Source organism: Camellia sinensis, unplaced genomic scaffold (assembly GCF_055761805.1).
Source record: "Camellia sinensis isolate YWXY unplaced genomic scaffold, ASM5576180v1 Unanchor4, whole genome shotgun sequence".
NCBI lineage: Eukaryota > Viridiplantae > Streptophyta > Magnoliopsida > Ericales > Theaceae > Camellia > Camellia sinensis.
The window spans coordinates 16,567,501-16,579,775 of NW_028129277.1; positions in this window are offsets into that span (position 1 = coordinate 16,567,501).

Consider the following 12,275-nt stretch of genomic DNA (forward strand, 5'->3'; position numbering starts at 1 on the left):
CTTAGCCTTGGCCAGCATGGCATGCCACGGCCTCGGCCATCATGCCATGCCACGGCCTCGGCCCGCATGCCTTGCCACGGCGTTGCCCAACATGCCATGCCACGGCCTCGGCCCGCATGCCATGCCATGTCATGCCTTGGCCTTGGCCAGCATGACATGCCACGGCCTCGGCCCGCATGCCTTGCTACGGCGTCGCCCAACAAGCCATGCCACGGCCTCGGCCCGCATAACATGCCACGGCCTCGGACCGCATGCCTTGCTACGGCGTCGCCCAACATGCCATGCCACGGCCTCGGCCCGCATGACATGCCACGGCCTCGGCCATCATGCCATGCCACGGCCTCGGCCCGCATGCCATGCCATGCCACGGCCACGGCCCGCATGCCATGCCACGGCCACGGCCTCGGCCCGCATGCCTTGCTACGGCGTCGCCCAACATGCCATGCCACGGCCTCGGCCCGCATGCCGTGCCACGGCCTCGGCCCGCATGCCATGCCATGCCACGGCCCGCATGTCTTGCCACGGCGTTGCCAAACATGCCATGCCACGGCCTCGGCCCGCATGCCTTGCGACGGCGTCGCCCAACATGCCATGCCACGGCCACGGCCCGCATGCCATGCCACGGCCTCGGCCCGCATGCCATGCCACGGCCTCGGCCCGCATGCCTTGCTGCGGCGTTGCCCAACATGCCATGCCACGGCCTCGGCCCGCATGCCTTGCCACCGCGTTGCCCAGCATGCCATGCCACCGCGTTGCCCGGCGTGCCATGCCTTAGCCTTGGCCAACATGTCGAGCCACGGCCTCGGCCCGCATGCCATGCCATGCCACAGCCCGCATGTCTTGCCACGGCGTTGCCAAACATGCCATGCCACGGCCTCGGCCCGCATGACGTGCCACGGCCTCGGCCCGCATGTCGTGCCACGGCCTCGGCCCGCATGACATGCCACGGCCTCGGCCCGCATGCCTTGCCACGACGCCGCCCAACTTGCCATGCCACGGCCTCGGCCCGCATGCCATGCCACGGCCTCGGCCCGCATGACATGCCACGGCCTCGGCCCGCATGCCTTGCTACGGCGTCGCCCAACATGCCATGCCACGGCCTCGGCCCGCATGCCATGCCACGGCCTCGGCCCGCATGACATGCCACGGCCTCGGACCGCATGCCTTGCTACGGCGTCGCCCAACATGCCATGCCACGGCCTCGGCCCGCATGCCATGCCACGGCCTCGGCCCGCATGCCATGCCACGGCCTCGGCCCGCATGCCTTGCTGCGGCGTTGCCCAACATGCCATGCCACGGCCTCAGCCCGCATGCCTTGCCACCGCGTTGCCCAGCATGCCATGCCACCGCGTTGCCCGGCGTGCCATGCCTTAGCCTTGGCCAACATGTCGAGCCACGGCCTCGGCCCGCATGCCATGCCATGCCACGGCCCGCATGTCTTGCCACGGCGTGGCCAAACATGCCATGCCACGGCCTCGGCCCGCATGACGTGCCACGGCCTCGGCCCGCATGACATGCCACGGCCTCGGCCCGCATGCCTTGCTACGGCGTCGCCCAACATGCCTTGCCACGGCCTCGGCCCGCATGCCATGCCACGGCCTCGGCCCGCATGCCATGCCACGGCCTCGGCCCGCATGCCTTGCGACGGCGTCGCCCAACATGCCTTGCCACGGCCTCGGCCCGCATGCCATGCCACGGCCTCGGCCCGCATGCCTTGCCACGACGTCGCCCAACTTGCCATGCCACGGCCTCGGCCCGCATGCCATGCCACGGCCTCGGCGCGCATGACATGCCACGGCCTCGGCCCGCATGCCATGCTACGGCGTCGCCCAACATGCCATGCCACGGCCTCGGCCCGCATGCCATGCCACGGCCTCGGCCCGCATGCCATGCCACGGCCTCGGCCCGCATGACAGGCCACGGCCTCGGACCGCATGCCTTGCTACGGCGTCGCCCAACATGCCAGGCCACGGCCTCGGCCCGCATGCCATGCCACGGCCTCGGCCCGCATGCCACGGCACGGCCTCGGCCCGCATGCCTTGCTACGGCGTCGCCCAACATGCCATGCCACGGCCTCGGCCCGCATGCCATGCCACGGCCTCGGCCCGCATGACATGCCACGGCCTCGGACCGCATGCCTTGCTACGGCGTCGCCCAACATGCCATGCCACAGCCTCGGCCCGCATGCCGTTCCACGGCCTCGGCCTCGGCCCGCATGCCTTGCTACGACGTTGGCCAACATGCCATGCCACGGCCCCGGCCCGCATGCCATGCCACCGCGTTGCCCGGCGTGCCATGCCTTAGCCTTGGCCAACATGTCGTGCCACGGCCTCGGCCCGCATGCCATGCCATGCCACGGCCCTCATGTCTTGCCACGGCGTTGCCAAACATGCCATGCCACGGCCTCGGCCCGCATGCCTTGCTACGGCGTCGCCCAACATGCCATGACATGCCACGGCCTCGGCCCGCATGCCTTGCTACGGCGTCGCCCAACATGCCATGCCACGGCCTCGGCCCGCATGCCATGCCACGGCCTCGGCCCGCATGCCTTGCGACGGCGTCGCCCAACATGCCATGCCACGGCCTCTGCCCGCATGCCATGCCACGGCCTCGGCCCGCGTGACATGCCACGGCCTCGGCCCGCATGCCTTGCCACGACGTCGCCCAACTTGCCATGCCACGGCCTCGGCCCGCATGCCATGCCACGGCCTCGGCTCGCATGACATGCCACGGCCTCGGCCCGCATGCCTTGCTACGGCGTCGCCCAACATGCCATGCCACGGCCTCGGCCCGCATGCCATGCCATGGCCTCGGCCCGCATGACATGCCACGGCCTCGGACCGCATGCCTTGCTACGGCGTCGCCCAACATGCCATGCCACGGCCCCGGCCCGCATGCCTTGCCACCGCGTTGCCCGGCGTGCCATGCCACCGCGTTGCCCGGCGTGCCATGCCTTAGCCTTGGCCAACATGTCGTGCCACGGCCTCGGCCCGCATGCCATGCCATGCCACGGCCCGCATGTCTTGCCACGGCGTTGCCAAACATGCCATGCCACGGCCTCGGCCCGCATGCCTTGCCACGGCCTCGGCCAACATGCCATGCCACGGCCTCGGCCCGCATGCCATGCCACGGCCTCGGCCCGCATGACATGCCACGGCCTCGGCCCGCATGCCTTGCTACGGCGTCGCCCAACATGCCATGCCACGGCCTCGGCCCGCATGCCATGCCACGGCCTCGGCCCGCATGCCCTTCTACGGCGTTGCCCAACATGCCATGCCACGGCCTCGGCCCGCATGCCTTGCCACCGCGTTGCCCAGCATGCCATGCCACCGCGTTGCCCGGCGTGCCATGCCTTAGCCTTGGCCAACATGTCGTGCCACGGCCTCGGCCCGCATGCCATGCCACGGCCTCGGCCCGCATGTCTTGCCACGGCGTTGCCCAACATGCCATGCCACGGCCTCGGCCCCCATGCCTTGCCACCGCGCTGCCCAGCATGCCAATGCACCGCGTTGCCCGGCGTGCCATGCCTTAGCCTTGGCCAACATGCCACCCCACGGCCTCGGCCCGCATGGCTTGCCAGGGCGTTGCCCAACATGCCATGCCACGGCCTCGGCCCGCATGTCTTGCCACGGCGTTGCCCAACATGCCATGCCATGCCACGCCACGGCCTCGGCCCGCATGCCATGCCACGGCCTCGGCCCGCATGCCATGCCATGCCACGGCCTCGGCCCGCATGCCATGCCACGGCCTCGGCCAGCATGCCATGCCAAGGCCTCGGCCCGCATGCCTTGCCAAGGCGTTGCCCAGCATGCCATGCCACCGCGTTGCCCAGCGGGCCGTGCCGCGGCCTCGGCCCGCATGCCTTGCGACTGCCTTGGCCAGCGTGCCATGCCACAGCGTGCCATGCCTTAGCCTTGGCCTACATGCCATGCCACTGCCTTGGCCAGCATGTCGTGCCACCGCCACGGCCAGCATGCCATGCCGGTCCGTTGCCCAGCATGCCACGGCCGTGGCGGCATGGCAAGCCACGGCCTCGGCCAGCATGCCATGCCACGGCCTCGGCCAGCATGCCATGGCACTGTCTTGGTCAGCATGCCATGCCATGGCACCGCCTTGTCCAGCACGCCGTGCCGCAGCGTTGGCCAGCATGCCTTGGCCGGCATGCCATGCCAATGCCTTGGGCCAACATGGCGTGCCACGGGCTGGGCCATGCCGGTCCGTTGCCCGGCATGCCACGGCCGTGGCGGCATGGCAAGCCACGGCCTCGGCCAGCATGCCATGCCCCGGCCTCGCCCAGCATGCCATGGCACGGTCTTGGTCAGCATGCCATGCCATGGCACCGCCTTGTGCAGCGTTGGCCAGCATGCCTTGGCCGGCATGCCATGCCAATGCCTTGGGCCAACATGGCGTGCCACGGGCTGGGCGAGCACGGCATGCCACGGGCTGGGCGAGCATGCCACGCCACGGCCTTGGCTAGCAGCAAGGCATGCCACGGCCTCGGCGAGCATGCCATGCCATGCCAAGGCCAAGGCCAAAGCCAAGGCCAAGGCAGTGGGCAAGGCCAAGTCCCTGTGCAAGGCATGGCCAAGGCCAAGGCAAAGGCCAAGGCCGCGGGCAAAGGCCAAGGCCAAGGCCAAGGCCATGGCGTGCCACCGCCTCGATCGATCTTTTTGAACATGATTCTTTTATAATCTTACCCAAACCGTGCAACACAATTAAAAATGCACTACAATCAATTTTAAATGTCATTCCCTATTTTTTTGCAATTTTTCTGGAGCTTTTCGAATTTTTAAAGCCCTTATTTGGCATAAAAAAATCAAAATAAAATAAAAAAAATGAAAAAAATAATTTAATAATTTCTATAATTACTAGTGAATCATCCTTTAATTATGGGAATTTTTCCATAATTTTTTGACTATTTTTATTAATTTTTATTATTTTTTAAGTATTAATATCGAAATAAATTAAAATAAAATATTTTCTGTAAAAAAATATTTTTTTTAATTTTTTTTATGGTGTATTAAATTATTTCCTACAACTTTCATGTTGAAAGTTTTGGCAAAAAACCATTACTTTTTAAAAAAACCCCATTATGACTCCTCGAACATGCTTGATGTTTCCTCCTGCCAGATTGAAAAGGGCTTAACAGGCTATTATAAGGGGGGGGCACCTCCCTTGCCCAGGGCAAGGCAGTGGCAGGTACGCCCCATGTTGGGCGCGGCCTGGGCTGCGGCCTTGGGTTACATGCACTGCGGCTCGACCGCGGCCTGGGCTGCGGCCTGGGGCGGCTCGGCCGCGGCCTTGGGCGGCCTGGACCGCGGCCTTGGGCGGCCTGGGCGCGGCCTTGGGCGGCCTGGGCGCGGCCTTGCGCGGCCTGGGCGCGGCCTTGGGCGGCCTGGGCGCGGCCTTGCGCGGCCTGGGCGCGGCCTTGGGCGGCCTGGGCGCGGCCTTGCGCGGCCTGGGCGCGGCCTTGGGCAGCATGGCGTGGCATGCGCGCGGGCGTGGGCGGCCTGGCATGCGCGCGGCATGGGCAGCACGGCATGGCATGCGCACGGCCTGGGCGGCCTGGCATGCAGCCGGCCTGGCATGCCCGCGGCGTGGGCAGCACGGCATGGCATGCGCACGGCCTGGGCGGCCTGGCATGCAGCCGGCCTGGCATGCCCGCGGCGTGGGCAGCACGGCATGGCATGCGCACGGCCTGGGCGGCCTGGCATGCAGCCGGCCTGGGCAGCACGGCATGGCATGCGCACGGCCTGGGCGGCCTGGCATGCCCGCGGCGTGGGCAGCGTGGCCTGTGCGAATACCGCGCGCGTGGTCTTTTGACCACGGTGCGCGTGTTGCGCGCATGGTCGCGCACGCCTTTGCACGCCTTCGCACGCAACGCACGTCTAGTGATAAGAACCGCAGCCAAGGCAGCCCAGCCCCAAGGCCAAGGCCAGCAGCATGGCATGCCACGGCGAAGGCAGCCCAGCCAAAGCCAGCAGCATGCCATGCCAAGGCCAGCAGCATGCCATGCCACGGCCAAGGCAGGCCAGCCAAAGCCAGCAGCATGCCATGCCAAGGCCAAGGCCAGCAGCATGCCATGCCACGGCCAAGGCAGCCCAGCCAAAGCCAGCAGCATGCCATGCCAAGGCCAAGGCCAGCAGCATGCCATGCCACGGCCAAGGCAGCCCAGCCAAAGCCAGCAGCATGCCATGCGAAGGCCTAGGCCAGCAGCATGCCATGCGAAGGCCTAGGCCAGCAGCATGCCATGCCACGACCAACGCAGGCCAGCCAAAGCCAGCAGCATGCCATGCCAAGGCCTAGGCCAGCAGCATGCCATGCCACTGCCAAGGCAGGCCAGCCAAAGCCAGCAGCATGCCATGCCAAGGCCAAGGCCAGCAGCATGCCATGCCACGGCCAAGGCTGCCAGCCAAAGCCAGCAGCATGCCATATCAAGGCCAAGGCCAGCAGCATGCCATGCCACGGCCAAGGCAGCCCAGCCAAAGCCAGCAGCATGCCAAGCCAAGGCCAAGGCCAGCAGCATGCCATGCCACGGCCAAGGCAGCCCAGCCAAAGCCAGCAGCATGCCATGCCAAGGCCTAGGCCAGCAGCATGCCATGCCACGGCCAAGGCAGGCAAGCCAAAGCCAGCAGCATGCCATGCCAAGGCCAAGGCCAGCAGCATGCCATGCCACGGCCAAGGCAGCCCAGCCAAAGCCAGCAGCATGCCATGCCAAGGCCTAGGCCAGCAGCATGCCATGCCACGGCCAAGGCAGGCCAGCCAAAGCCAGCAGCATGCCATGCCAAGGCCAAGGCCAGCAGCATGCCATGCCACGGCCAAGGCAGCCCAGCCAAAGCCAGCAGCATGCCATGCCAAGGCCTAGGCCAGCAGCATGCCATGCCACGGCCAAGGCAGGCAAGCCAAAGCCAGCAGCATGCCATGCCAAGGCCATGGCCAGCAGCATGCCATGCCACGGCCAAGGCAGCCCAGCCAAAGCCAGCAGCATGCCATGCCAAGGCCAAGGCCAGCAGCATGCCATGCCACGGCCAAGGCAGCCCAGCCAAAGCCAGCAGCATGCCATGCCAAGGCCTAGGCCAGCAGCATGCCATGCCACGGCCAAGGCAGGCCAGCCAAAGCCAGCAGCATGCCATGCCAAGGCCAAGGCCAGCAGCATGCCATGCCACGGCCAAGGCAGCCCACCCAAAGCCAGCAGCATGCCATGCCAAGGCCTAGGCCAGCAGCATGCCATGCCACGGCCAAGGCAGGCCAGCCAAAGCCAGCAGCATGCCATGCCAAGGCCTAGGCCACCAGCATGCCATGCCACGGCCAAGGCAGCCCAGCCAAAGCCAGCAGCATGCCATGCCAAGGCCAAGGCCAGCAGCATGCCATGCCACGGCCAAGGCAGCCCAGCCAAAGCCAGCAGCATGCCATGCCAAGGCCTAGGCCAGCAGCATGCCATGCCACGGCCAAGGCAGGCAAGCCAAAGCCAGCAGCATGCCATGCCACGGCCAAGGCAGCCCAGCCAAAGCCAGCAGCATGCCATGCCAAGGCCAAGGCCAGCAGCATGCCATGCCACGGCCAAGGCAGCCCAGCCAAAGCCAGCAGCATGCCATGCCAAGGCCTAGGCCAGCAGCATGCCATGCCACGGCCAAGGCAGGCCAGCCAAAGCCAGCAGCATGCCATGCCAAGGCCAAGGCCAGCAGCATGCCATGCCACGGCCAAGGCAGCCCACCCAAAGCCAGCAGCATGCCATGCCAAGGCCTAGGCCAGCAGCATGCCATGCCACGGCCAAGGCAGGCCAGCCAAAGCCAGCAGCATGCCATGCCAAGGCCAAGGCCAGCAGCATGCCATGCCACGGCCTAGGCCAGCAGCATGCCATGCCACGGCCAAGGCAGCCCAGCCAAAGCCAGCAGCATGCCATGCCAAGGCCTAGGCCAGCAGCATGCCATGCCACGGCCAAGGCAGCCCAGCCAAAGCCAGCAGCATGCCATGCCAAGGCCAAGGCCAGCAGCATGCCATGCCACGGCCAAGGCAGGCCAGCCAAAGCCAGCAGCATGCCATGCCAAGGCCAAGGCCAGCAGCATGCCATGCCACGGCCAAGGCAGCCCAACCAAAGCCAGCAGCATGCCATGCCAAGGCCTAGGCCAGCAGCATGCCATGCCACGGCCAAGGCAGGCCAGCCAAAGCCAGCAGCATGCCATGCCAAGGCCTAGGCCACCAGCATGCCATGCCACGGCCAAGGCAGCCCCGCCAAAGCCAGCAGCATGCCATGCCAAGGCCAAGGCCAGCAGCATGCCATGCCACGGCCAAGGCAGCCCAGCCAAAGCCAGCAGCATGCCATGCCAAGGCCTAGGCCAGCAGCATGCCATGCCACGGCCAAGGCAGGCCAGCCAAAGCCAGCAACATGCCATGCCAAGGCCTAGGCCAGCAGCATGCCATGCCACGGCCAAGGCAGCCCAGCCAAAGCCAGCAGCATGCCATATCACGGCCAAGGGCAGCAGCATGCCATGCCACGGCCAAGGCAGCCCAGCCAAAGCCAGCAGCATGCCATGCCATGGCCTAGGCCAGCAGCATGCCATGCCACGGCCAAGGCAGGCCAGCCAAAGCCAGCAGCATGCCATGCCAAGGCCAAGGCCAGCAGCATGCCATGCCACGGCCAAGGCAGCCCAGCCAAAGCCAGCAGCATGCCATGCCAAGGCCTAGGCCAGCAGCATGCCATGGCACGGCCAAGGCAGCCCAGCCAAAGCCAGCAGCATGCCATATCAAGGCCAAGGCCAGCAGCATGCCATGCCACGGCCAAGGCAGCCCAGCCAAAGCCAGCAGCATGCCATGCCATGGCCTAGGCCAGCAGCATGCCATGCCACGGCCAAGGCAGGCCAGCCAAAGCCAGCAGCATGCCATGCCAAGGCCTAGGCCAGCAGCATGCCATGCCACGGCCAAAACAGGCCAGCCAAAGCCAGCAGCATGCCATGCCAAGGCCTAGGCCAGCAGCATGCCATGCCACGGCCAAGGCAGGCCAGCCAAAGCCAGCAGCATGCCATGCCAAGGCCAAGGCCAGCAGCATGCCATGCCACGGCCTAGGCCAGCAGCATGCCATGCCACGGCCAAGGCAGCCCAGCCAAAGCCAGCAGCATGCCATGCCAAGGCCTAGGCCAGCAGCATGCCATGCCACGGCCAAGGCAGCCCAGCCAAAGCCAGCAGCATGCCATGCCAAGGCCAAGGCCAGCAGCATGCCATGCCACGGCCAAGGCAGCCCAGCCAAAGCCAGCAGCATGCCATGCCAAGGCCAAGGCCAGCAGCATGCCATGCCACGGCCAAGGCAGCCCAGCCAAAGCCAGCAGCATGCCATGCCAAGGCCTAGGCCAGCAGCATGCCATGCCACGGCCAAGGCAGGCCAGCCAAAGCCAACAGCATGGCATGCCAAGGCCAAGGCCAGCAGCATGCCATGCCACGGCCAAGGCAGCCCAGCCAAAGCCAGCAGCATGCCATGCCAAGGCCTAGGCCAGCAGCATGCCATGCCACGGCCAAGGCAGGCCAGCCAAAGCGAGCAGCATGCCATGCCAAGCCCTAGGCCAGCAGCATGCCATGCCACGGCCAAGGCAGCCCAACCAAAGCCAGCAGCATGCCATGCCAAGGCTTAGGCCAGCAGCATGCCATGCCACGGCCAAGGCAGGCCAGCCAAAGCCAGCAGCATGCCATGCCAAGGCCTAGGCCACCAGCATGCCATGCCACGGCCAAGGCAGCCCAGCCAAAGCCAGCAGCATGCCATGCCAAGGCCAAGGCCAGCAGCATGCCATGCCACGGCCAAGGCCGCCCAGCCAAAGCCAGCAGCATGCCATGCCAAGGCCTAGGCCAGCAGCATGCCATGCCACGGCCAACGCAGGCCAGCCAAAGCCAGCAGCATGCCATGCCAAGGCCTAGGCCAGCAGCATGCCATGCCACGGCCATGGCAGCCCAGCCAAAGCCAGCAGCATGCCATATCAAGGCCAAGGGCAGCAGCATGCCATGCCACGGCCAAGGCAGCCCAGCCAAAGCCAGCAGCATGCCATGCCATGGCCTAGGCCAGCAGCATGCCATGCCACGGCCAAGGCAGGCCAGCCAAAGCCAGCAGCATGCCATGCCAAGGCCAAGGCCAGCAGCATGCCATGCCACGGCCAAGGCAGCCCAGCCAAAGCCAGCAGCATGCCATGCCAAGGCCTAGGCCAGCAGCATGCCATGCCACGGCCAAGGCAGCCCAGCCAAAGCCAGCAGCATGCCATATCAAGGCCAAGGCCAGCAGCGTGCCATGCCACGGCCAAGGCAGCCCAGCCAAAGCCAGCAGCATGCCATGCCATGCCTAGGCCAGCAGCATGCCATGCCACGGCCAAGGCAGGCCAGCCAAAGCCAGCAGCATGCCATGCCAAGGCCTAGGCCAGCAGCATGCCATGCCACGGCCAAGGCAGGCCAGCCAAAGCCAGCAGCATGCCATGCCAAGGCCAAGGCCAGCAGCATGCCATGCCACGGCCAAGGCAGGCCTGCCAAAGCCAGCAGCATGCCATGCCAAGGCCAAGGCCAGCAGCATGCCATGCCAAGGCCAAGGCCAGCAGCATGCCATGCCACGGCCAAGGCTGCCAGCCAAAGCCAGCAGCATGCCATGCCAAGGCCTAGGCCAGCAGCATACCATGCCAAGGCCTAGGCCAGCAGCATGCCATGCCACGGCCAAGGCAGCCCAGCCAAAGCCAGCAGCATGCCATGCCAAGGCCTAGGCCAGCAGCATGCCATGCCACGGCCAAGGCAGCCCAGCCAAAGCCAGCAGCATGCCATGCCAAGGCCAAGGCCAGCAGCATGCCATGCCACGGCCAAGGCAGCCCAGCCAAAGCCAGCAGCATGCCATGCCAAGGCCAAGGCCAGCAGCATGCCATGCCACGGCCAAGGCAGCCCAGCCAAAGCCAGCAGCATGCCATGCCAAGGCCTAGGCCAGCAGCATGCCATGCCACGGCCAAGGCAGGCCAGCCAAAGCCAACAGCATGGCATGCCAAGGCCAAGGCCAGCAGCATGCCATGCCACGGCCAAGGCAGCCCAGCCAAAGCCAGCAGCATGCCATGCCAAGGCCTAGGCCAGCAGCATGCCATGCCACGGCCAAGGCAGGCCAGCCAAAGCGAGCAGCATGCCATGCCAAGGCCAAGGCCAGCAGCATGCCATGCCACGGCCAAGGCAGCCCAACCAAAGCCAGCAGCATGCCATGCCAAGGCTTAGGCCAGCAGCATGCCATGCCACGGCCAAGGCAGGCCAGCCAAAGCCAGCAGCATGCCATGCCAAGGCCTAGGCCACCAGCATGCCATGCCACGGCCAAGGCAGCCCAGCCAAAGCCAGCAGCATGCCATGCCAAGGCCAAGGCCAGCAGCATGCCATGCCACGGCCAAGGCAGCCCAGCCAAAGCCAGCAGCATGCCATGCGAAGGCCTAGGCCAGCAGCATGCCATGCGAAGGCCTAGGCCAGCAGCATGCCATGCCACGGCCAACGCAGGCCAGCCAAAGCCAGCAGCATGCCATGCCAAGGCCTAGGCCAGCAGCATGCCATGCCACGGCCAAGGCAGCCCAGCCAAAGCCAGCAGCATGCCATATCAAGGCCAAGGGCAGCAGCATGCCATGCCACGGCCAAGGCAGCCCAGCCAAAGCCAGCAGCATGCCATGCCATGGCCTAGGCCAGCAGCATGCCATGCCACGGCCAAGGCAGGCCAGCCAAAGCCAGCAGCATGCCATGCCAAGGCCAAGGCAGCCCAGCCAAAGCCAGCAGCATGCCATGCCAAGGCCTAGGCCAGCAGCATGCCATGCCACGGCCAAGGCAGCCCAGCCAAAGCCAGCAGCATGCCATATCAAGGCCAAGGCCAGCAGCATGCCATGCCACGGCCAAGGCAGCCCAGCCAAAGCCAGCAGCATGCCATGCCATGCCTAGGCCAGCAGCATGCCATGCCACGGCCAAGGCAGGCCAGCCAAAGCCAGCAGCATGCCATGCCAAGGCCTAGGCCAGCAGCATGCCATGCCACGGCCAAGGCAGGCCAGCCAAAGCCAGCAGCATGCCATGCCAAGGCCAAGGCCAGCAGCATGCCATGCCACGGCCAAGGCAGGCCAGCCAAAGCCAGCAGCATGCCATGCCAAGGCCAAGGCCAGCAGCATGCCATGCCACGGCCAAGGCTGCCAGCCAATGCCAGCAGCAAGCCATGCCAAGGCCTAGGCCAGCAGCATGCCATGCCACGGCCAAGGCAGCCCAGCCAAAGCCAGCAGCATGCCATGCCAAGGCCTAGGCCAGCAGCA